We start from the raw sequence: 9,527 nt of genomic DNA, 5'->3' as shown, positions 1-9,527 counted from the left end.
TTCTTTTTGGGTTTATCAATTTTTTTATAGCATTACCAACTAAGCTGCTTATAGCCTGAGGATAGTCTCTAGAACGTATGTCTAATGAGCATGCGTGTGCATTTTTAATTTGTCTAATTTGGAACATTTATGTTTATCCATGTTTTGATGCCAAGAATCTCCACTTGCAATTTTCATCAACACATGCTAGTTTGTAATCAAGTGATGATGATCTATTTACTTTGAAAGGTTGATTTTTTTTAATAGAGTAAAGGCTGATGGCAGTTTTTAGATCTTCTTTGTTTCTGAAACTTGTCCAACAACAATCATATCATCTTGAGTATTTGAAATGACTTGAGTGTTTTTTTTCCAGCTTGTGGCTACTGCATTTTGAGCTTTTTCAACTATGAAATTTGTTACCACTTGTGCGTATTCGGTAATGGTAGGCAACTTTTCAGTGAATTGTATTTCTAATTGAAGGCATTCATTGTAGTGAGAGTTGCAGCCAATGCAAGATACTGGAAGTGTCCCCTAATCAATTGTGGCTGCTTCTTTTTCTGCATAGTTGACCATTAAAGGGTAGATTGTCTCATCAGCATTTTTCTTTCTTATTTGTTCATAGAATTTGCATCCATTACCATCTTTAATCTTTATAAGTAGCATTCCTTCTTTAATTTGAAATTGGACATCAATATCATATTTGTTTCTATCTAATTCCAAAGCAGCACAAATTGAGTGTGCAAGATTTTCATAAGAGCAATTCCTTGGTATTAATATTCCTGCTACTTCATAATTTGTGTAGTTCCATTGTAAAAGATGATGATTATTCTTGGATTCATAACCTGTTTTAGAAGCAACACAGTGGTTAGTATTTTTAAGAAGTACTAATTAGTTGCTTACATAACAGTTTGTTTCAAAATCTAAAATTTTAGAAGTAACTTTTAAAGGCAACAAATGGTTTTTTTTTTAAATAATGGCAACAAAATTGTACTATTTTTGTTGCCAAAGTTACTAAATTGTCCCTTGTATTTTTATTTTATCACAAGCAACCAAACAATACTATTTTTTTTGTTTGTAAAAGTTAGGAAATAGTCTCTCTTAATGATAGGCAACCAAACAATATTATTTTTATGCCAAAGTTGCTACATTGTCTCCTTTTTTATGATAGTCAACCAAATAGTACTACATTTATGAAAAAGTTGCCGCATTGTCCATTTTTTTTATGATAGGCAACCAAATAGTATTATTTTTATGAAAAATTTGCTATATTATTTCCTTTTCTTTATGATAGACAACAAAATGGTATTATTTTTATGCAAAAAATTACTAAATTATCCATTTTGATAGTAGACAACCAGTATTATTTATTTACAAAAGTTGTTACATTTGTTCTTTTTTTTATGAAAGGCAACCAAATAGTACTATTTTACGAAAAAATTATTAAATTTTCCATTTTGATGGTAGGAAACAAAACAATACTCTTCATTTGAAAAAGCTTTAAAATTGTCCCCTGTTTTTTTTATTATAGGCAACAAAATGCTACGATTTTTTTGTTTATCATAATAAGCATTAGAATTGAATTTGTATAGTATTTTTGTTGATCTAGTTTGAAAGTAACAAAAATAAACTGAAAAATTGAGTGTATTTTGGATTTGAATTGATCATGAATGAAATTACCGGTTCTTTATTTGTTGCCATGCTCTTCTTTTTTTTCGCAGGTTACGGTAGATGACTGAATCGGTGGTTTTCGACAATGGTTCGATGAAATTTTTTTTTATGGTTCCGATGGCGTTTCTAATCGATGCTTCTAGAGATGAGTTGGTCAACCATTTGAATTTTGGTAGCTTTTATTTTGGGACTGAGAAATTTCACGCGCCCAAAACTCGTGGGATTCTGGTTCATCAAGAATGTGTGGTGTGGGCATTGATCATGGTTTCCATTTTCCAAATGTCCAGTATGAATAGTTTTGAATCTGGTATTGTTAGCTGCCGTGTCACAATAATCTTGATATTAAGATTATCAACGATATTAATGTAAATAGTTTCCTATTTACGTATAAACTTAAAAATTTCCCTAATTTTAATATACAGTAAAATCTTACCTTCCTTTTTACAAAAAAAAAAAAAAATATTGGGAAGAATTAACAACACAAAAAATAGAGACCCCTTTGTTCTGGGCAAGAGACAGTGTCGTAGATTTTCATTATCTGATTATTATTATTATTAGTATTATTATTATTATTATTATTATTAGTAGCAGTATTATTATTAGTAGTAGTAACATTTCTTTGGTAACTTTTCTTTGGTGTGAAAATATTCCCAGATAAAGACACCTTTGTTTTTCTTTTCTAATTAAAGTGAATATCTACCACAATATGATATCTATACGTTGATAATTTAACATTTCACTTTTTTGTGTCTTTGAAATTAATGTACGAGATTGGTTTCAAGGGTTTATAACAGTATGCTACTTTATATATGCTTGCTGAAAATTTGATTGATTTTGTTATATTAAACTTATATTATTTTGTGTTTTTGTAATACGGTTGTTTGTTTGATTATTGGGTTGGAGAGATTCAAGCAATGGTGCACAAATGACAAGTTGAAGAGAATTTGTAGGGAGATTTTTCTTTACCCTTTTTGCTAGCTTTGAAAACTATTCGGATCAAATCTTGCGAGCAATATTTGTTTTCCAAAATAAAAACTTTCGCATTGAATCTTTCTTATTCTTCAATATACTCTGTATAGAGTATCCTCTTGACTAAATTGACTTGTGGGATATTTTTTTCATGCGATCAAACTTTGACAAAAATAAATAGCAAGTACATGTAATAAAGTTTTCTAGTGCTTAAGTCAGTTCTCACGTTCTCTAAATTTTGACAGAATAATACTAAAAAAAAAATCTGTAATTAATGATAAAAGTCAGATATTTATAATGAAAAGAACAAAGAAAATGTTTAGAATAACTTATCCCCATTGGTCCATATGTCCTCCTCAAATTCCTTTTCCCGCTCAATTAAATTATAATTGACTTTCCTTCGCCTCATCAGAGCACTCACTCCTCCTCAGAAGCTCGAGCCTCTTCCTCATTTGTCTTCTCGCAAGACTCTTCGCTTGGGCTTTCTTTTCAATGAAATGCTTGTTTTGATATTGCTTCTAGAAATAACTCAACTCACTTCGTAAACATGTTAGTCATGTGATTTCACACTCTTTCAATAAAATTCAAAATATATTTATTGGATATTGTATCATATAAAAAATATCAAAAAGTAAAATAATTGATATGTGAGCAAAATGCCCTCCCAATTTGCCCATTGTTCTTAACCGTAAGACGAAGTTCAACTGCCAAAACATAAGCACGGTTTGGTTTGGTGGGAATAGGAATGTTAAATCTAATCTATATTTGGTAAATTTATTTTTAATGGTTTGAAGGTTTGTGTTTCCAAGTGGGTCTCATATTTTAACTTGATTTGAGAGTAATCTTAACACATTTAAACACTTGAGTTTCACGTTCCCTTAATCTAAACCCCCTCTAATTTTACTCTCTCAAATCCAAACCTCGTACCAAACACCCCTTAAATGTTTTCTTTCATACGTCTCTTGCATTTATCGTTCTTGTTCTTTATTTGACTAAGTCTTATCAACGACTACTTTCCCGATTTTCAATGTTTAAACTTTTATAAATAAGTAATTACCCATTTGAATTTACATTTCACAAATTTCTTTCAAAAATCATTCTCATTCTTCACTCTCTTTCTTCCCTTCTCCTCTTTCTTTCGAAACCCTAGGGTGTGATTGGTATAGAATTCAAATTATATTTTATGTTTTTGAAATTTAAAAGTTGTAGGACCTACAAAGAAATCTTGTTTGGTTTATCATTTTTGAAAACTCATTTTAAAAACAAACTCTAATTTATTAAAGGGATTTAGAAAACGATGTTTTCACGTTTTCAGATCTTAATTTTTTTTTCTGACCACTTTTTTCTTACATTCTCTTCATATTATTCCTATTATTAGGCTGTTTACATTTTTTTTTTGGAAGGTGCTATGTACTCGACTTTTTCTTATCTGACAATTTTTTTTTTCTTTCTTTCTACAATTCTAGTGTTAGACTATTTAGTCTCTATTTTTTTTTATAAAAAAAATGGTATTTTCTTCAATTTAAAATTCCTATCCAACTATATATATTTGTTAAAATATTCCATTGTAAAATTATACAAGGAGATATCACTTGATTCTAATTTATAGGACAATTCTTCTATAGGGGCTTCACTTTAAGCCCTACCGATAGGGCTTTTAGTGTTTCTTGACCTGTGAACAGTTTTCAGCATGACTTTTTTTTTTTTTTATGACCGTGTATATTGTAGCTATTTAGAGCATCATGCAAATTTTTAAAAAATTCCGAATAGTTTACAGTACCGAAAACTAGATTCAAATATGTTGTTTTCTACGCGCATAAAAAAAATTAGTCATACGTGCAACAACATTTTTAAACCTAGTTTTCGGTACTGTAAACTATTCGGAATTTTTTGAAAATTTGGAGGATGCTCTAAATAGCTACAATATACACGGTCATAAAAAAAATCGCGCCGGAAACTATTCACGGGTTGTAAACACTGAGAGGGCTTAAAGTAAAGCCCCTATAGGAGAATTCCCCCTAATTTATAATATATTTTTTTAAATAAAATTAAGCTAATGATAAAATATTTTATAAAATAAAAATTACAAAAAAAAAATTACTATTAATAAATAAATACAAATTTATCATTTCAATTCTATACTAAAAGTTAAATATTATCAAATAAAAATAGCTAACAAAGTAAAATATTTTTTAAGTCCATACATTGTAATTAGAGTTTTATGTTTTTAAATTATCTACTATTTAGTTTTTTAAAACTAAAAAACAGCTAACAAAGTACAACTAATCACATTTTCAGAAACATTTTCTGAAACATGTTTCCAAACGATGAATTCAAATTTTAATGAAAATACAATTTTCAAATCGCAACCAATGGGGCCCTAACTTTCTGCTTTTGTTTTCGTGTAAAAATGGCTCCCATTTCATCAAAAGATGGTGTGAAAACGTTGATCAAGAAATCCGAGGCTAAGGTTGTTCCATATGAAGAATGGGTAGTAGATTATAAAAAATGCTTCTCGACAATTTCATCGCTTAAGCCTGATGAAATTGTAACAACTCACTTACATATAATATGCTTTCCCTTTTCACCTCTTCTCACCTATTTTCTGGATGTGGCTGGTATTCATATCATCCAATTGCATCCCAATGTCATTGATTCTATTGTTGTTGCTGATGTTCTGGGGGTAATGAAGAAGAAGAGGCTTCGAGTGTCTGACATTTTTGGTTCCTTCACCAAATCAAGGAACAACGCTTGTATCCGTAAGGTTTGGTACCTTTCCCTTAAAAGGACCAATTCATGATTACTAGTCAGGAAACTTCTAATCACAAATGAGAAGATTTTGTTTTCGATATTGGAGGTAATGGGTTTCTCGAAGTCGTTTGTGATGACGTATTCCCTGTTTTCCGTTATTTTTCACTGTGTTCTATTATTTGCTTGACCTTGTCCTCTTTGTGATCTTATTCTCATACTCTTGACTAGTGTTCTAATCCCCCTATCTTCACTTCATTCAAGAATCTCGTGGCCCGAAAAATTTGACATTAGTAAATCTAGGGTCAAATTACTACTTTGCTGGATTTTCCATGCCTGCAAGGACGATGTTGTCCCAGTAAGGCTTTGCTCAATTCGGATATGATGTCATGTCTTCCTTGGCTATGCTGGATTGATGATATTGATGAATCTCCCATCAAATGGTCTGTTGATGGTGATGAAGGCAAGCAGGCTACTCTGGTCAAGGCGTGTCACACCTATCTCTCCGATTTTGAGAGGTGCCACACTCCTCTAGCTATTTCTACTCTTCTCCCTGATGAGATTGATATACTATCTCAGCTTGTACATAATGCTCTGAAATATTCATCATTCTAAAGCCTTTTGACCTCCTCAAGAGGTTCTCGACAAAGTTTTGTGGCCAAAAGTACTAGTACCTCCCCTTCCGACCCCTCAGTAAGTGATCCCGAGGCATCCAGCATCCTACTAGAGGCTGGTCTTGCACTTGGCTCTGAATTCATTCCTGCTCAGCCCCTTAACATTGTTGCCCCTGGTGCAGATAACACCTCATATGATGCCCCTATTCCTGTTGAAATCCTACCATCCAACATTACCTCTGTCTTTGAGGCTACCCAGAATCAGCTAGTTCGAAAAAAGAAGGAACTTTTCGCCTCCTCCCAGTGCTCCTCAAATGACTCTCTCAAAACCCTCCTAACAACATGCCTAAAAAGTACAAAGTTTGTTTTGCCCCTCCTCCTCCTTCTACTGATGTAATACCTTGCTCTCTAGAGTGCCTCATCGACCAAGGCACCCAAAGGCGTAAGCAAGTCCTTGCCAACATGCTTTTTTTTATTAAGTCAAGCAAAATTTTCCCTAGAGCCACACAAAAAACACCTGAACCTTCTTCCGACCCAACTCTTAAAACTATCGAGCAATCACTCATTCCCATCACCGATGTTATTCTAACCACTACTTTTATTACTTCAACTCCTCTTTCTCCCCCCATTTCCTTCAACGTTCACCCTTCTAACGCTCTATTACAACAGTTGCAAGCCTTCTCTATTGACACTGCCACATTCTTTCCCAGTGACTATAGCAGTGGCATTATCGAATAGAGGCTTTTCACTCTTTCAAATTTATCACTCCCTCGTGATTCTCTACTTGATCCTTCAGGGTCTCAAAAATCTTATGCTAGCACTACCTCTTCTGACTTAGCCCCTGATGTCACTTCTGCGACTTTGACAGCTGCTCTCCAGGCTGTTATCACTGCTTCCCTATCCATCATGACTCATTCATCCCCCCTTGTAACCAATTTTGAGGCTGAATTGGTTACTACTGGGGCAACAGCTTCAGCATTCACGAATCCAAGATGACTTACAGGCCTCTAAAACAATCTTCTTAAGAGAACTTGAAGACAAAGTGGCTTCTCTAACAGTAGAGATGAAGAATATCGAAAGCTCTTGGAAAGACCGAAATACTACTAGAGCTGATGAGCTGAAAACTCTGAAAGATGCATTACTGGAAGCAGAGAAAAGTACTCAAAACTTGAAGCGAAGCTGACCGAGTCATTGATGGGACTTGGTAAGGCCCAAAGTATCATATCCGCTTCTACCAATGAAAGGCTCATGCTTCTGAAGGTATGTCTTTGAATTTCTTTTCCATTCATCTTGTTCTTGATTTCTTTAATTACTAATGTAACATCCTAAATTTTGTATACTTGTAAAATTAAAAGAAAATAGTACTTAATTAAAAATGATTTTAATTATAAAATTTATGGAATTAATTACTTAATTAAGTTTTGGGATAAAAATATATTTTTATCTCTTAAATTGTGGAATTAAATAATTATAAGAAACCTGAAATTGATAATTAGAAATTATTAAAAAAAAATTGAGGGGTTTGTGTTTCAAGTTATGAGGTTTTAAAAATAAATTGTAATTTAATAATATTATAGAAATTCGTTATGGAATACTTATATTATAAAGTTATTTATAATATTAGAAATTTAATGAGTGGTTGTTAATCTATGTAAAGATAAGTTATGGTTGAATTACGTTATAAAGATATTTTATAATAGTGGGGGATTAAAATAAATGATTTTAATAAAGTAAATATAATTTGGCTAAAATGCTAGTTAATTTCTTTTGGGATTTTAGAAAAATTCAAATGATATTTCAATGGACTAAATTGAAATAAATAATTGTAGATTGGGACCAAGGTGGAAATTAAAATAAAAATATATTTTATAATCAGATTTTTATTTAATTAAATAAATAAATGAAATAATAAAACTCCATTTTTTCCCAACAGCCCATAAGCTTTCTCTCTCTCTCTCTCGCCTGCTTTCTACCCGAGCCCGACGCCGATTCTCTGCTCGCCACTGACCGACACACGTGCGGCCAGGAAGATCCACCAAGCGCTGATTGTTGTCCTATCAGGCCCCGCAAGGCCAACACCCCACGACACCCTATGTCATTAAACGAGCCAATCAAGTTTGACCTTCCTTCACTTTCCAAAGAGATTTCGATCGAACTATTTTTGTAATGAATAGTTGGGATGTGAACTTTTCATTTGTGTAATTTTTGTGAACCAAAGATCCAAACAAATAAGTATTGCATATATTTGATTCTCTTTCCTACTTGTTACATCACACTTTTATCCTTTCTTAATTTGTAATCTTTAAATTTCAAAAACAAGAAATATACCAATTCTTCTATTTTTTCACAAATTATTTACCTTTTAACTCAATTTATTGTTAACTTTGTGTGTTTGCTCCTTGTGAAATCGACTGTCCATCTATACTACAACTACTGCTAGTGAAAGTCAATTTGGGAGTTAAACAATACCTCATACACTTGAATTCCTCATCCATGATCGTTGTCTCATTGGCGGTACTCCAAGCTTGTACCCTATGTATGATGCAGGTGGTCCCAAGGTGACAAAATGGTTATGGTGCAGGTAGTAGTGGCATGTGAGAGGTGGTGGTAGGCTCTAACCCATGTCAGGGGCAGGTAATAGTATCACCACTATGTACTAGTGTTGTACAACCTCTACTCGTTTGGTACTGGTGTCAAGTATGTACCCATTAAGTACCTGATCGAGTACTTGGCATGACGTACCTTGCACTCGTATATCCCCTCATTTTGCAAACTTTCGAGCATATGGCTCTAGCCTTTCCACTTTCATTCATTGTGTCTGCTGGGTTGTTGGGTTACTTTTTTATTACGAAATTACATTGTGCTTCACATCAAGCATCTAAGTGAAAGGAATGCATGGGGATGCTCGTGAAGTTTGTAAGGTGCTATTAACCTCAAAAATGTCTTCAGCACCTCGGGTGTCTCGCAAAGCTACTCAAGCTAGACCACTATGTTATGAGAGAGATGAGCGAGGCTACAATGCCATGTGTGAGGTGAGCATTGCATCTCTTGGAGCTACCTGGGCGAGACCACGAATTCAGGCGCGACACAAGCATTTGGCGGGATCCTTTGGGCTATGTCGCATCGTCAAGCGCGAGGCGAACATCTTGCGGAGCTACTCGGGTGAGACCTATGGGTCTGGCATGAGGCAAACATCTCATGAAGCTACCTAGGCGAGACCGCATCTCCAGGCAAGAGGCGAGTGTCTTGCGGAGCTACCCAGCGAGACCACATGTCCTAGCGCTAGGTGGGCGTCGTGCGGGACCACCCGTGTGAAATGGTTGCGTTAGGCACGACGAGCGAGGCGCATAGGCGCAAGGCAGAAATGGTGGTGAGGCTGAGACCATGTTTGATGGCTTTTCCCTGAGTCAATGCTCTGATATACCAACGAGGCTTTGGTCATGGTTATCAGGAACTTTGAGAGGCTTCAGACAAGAGTTGGGAGTCTTTCATTAGTGTGGAGTTTTTAGCATCCACACTTACCCCCAGTATATGAGGAGATCTTGGTGT

The 9,527-nt window shown here is 34.2% G+C and overlaps 1 long non-coding RNA gene across 1 annotated transcript; it reads left to right on the top strand.

The window, feature by feature from the left end:
- Nucleotides 1-4,828: 4,828 nt before the first annotated feature.
- Nucleotides 4,829-8,329, top strand: LOC133818661 (uncharacterized). The gene is made up of 2 exons (XR_009886012.1): nt 4,829-7,238; nt 7,912-8,329. It is a non-coding gene; the product is annotated as an uncharacterized LOC133818661 (long non-coding RNA).
- Nucleotides 8,330-9,527: the final 1,198 nt, after the last annotated feature.

The sequence above is a fragment of the Humulus lupulus genome, chromosome 2 (assembly GCF_963169125.1).
Source record: "Humulus lupulus chromosome 2, drHumLupu1.1, whole genome shotgun sequence".
Lineage (NCBI taxonomy): Eukaryota > Viridiplantae > Streptophyta > Magnoliopsida > Rosales > Cannabaceae > Humulus > Humulus lupulus.
This window is presented reverse-complemented; position numbering and strand designations above follow the sequence as displayed.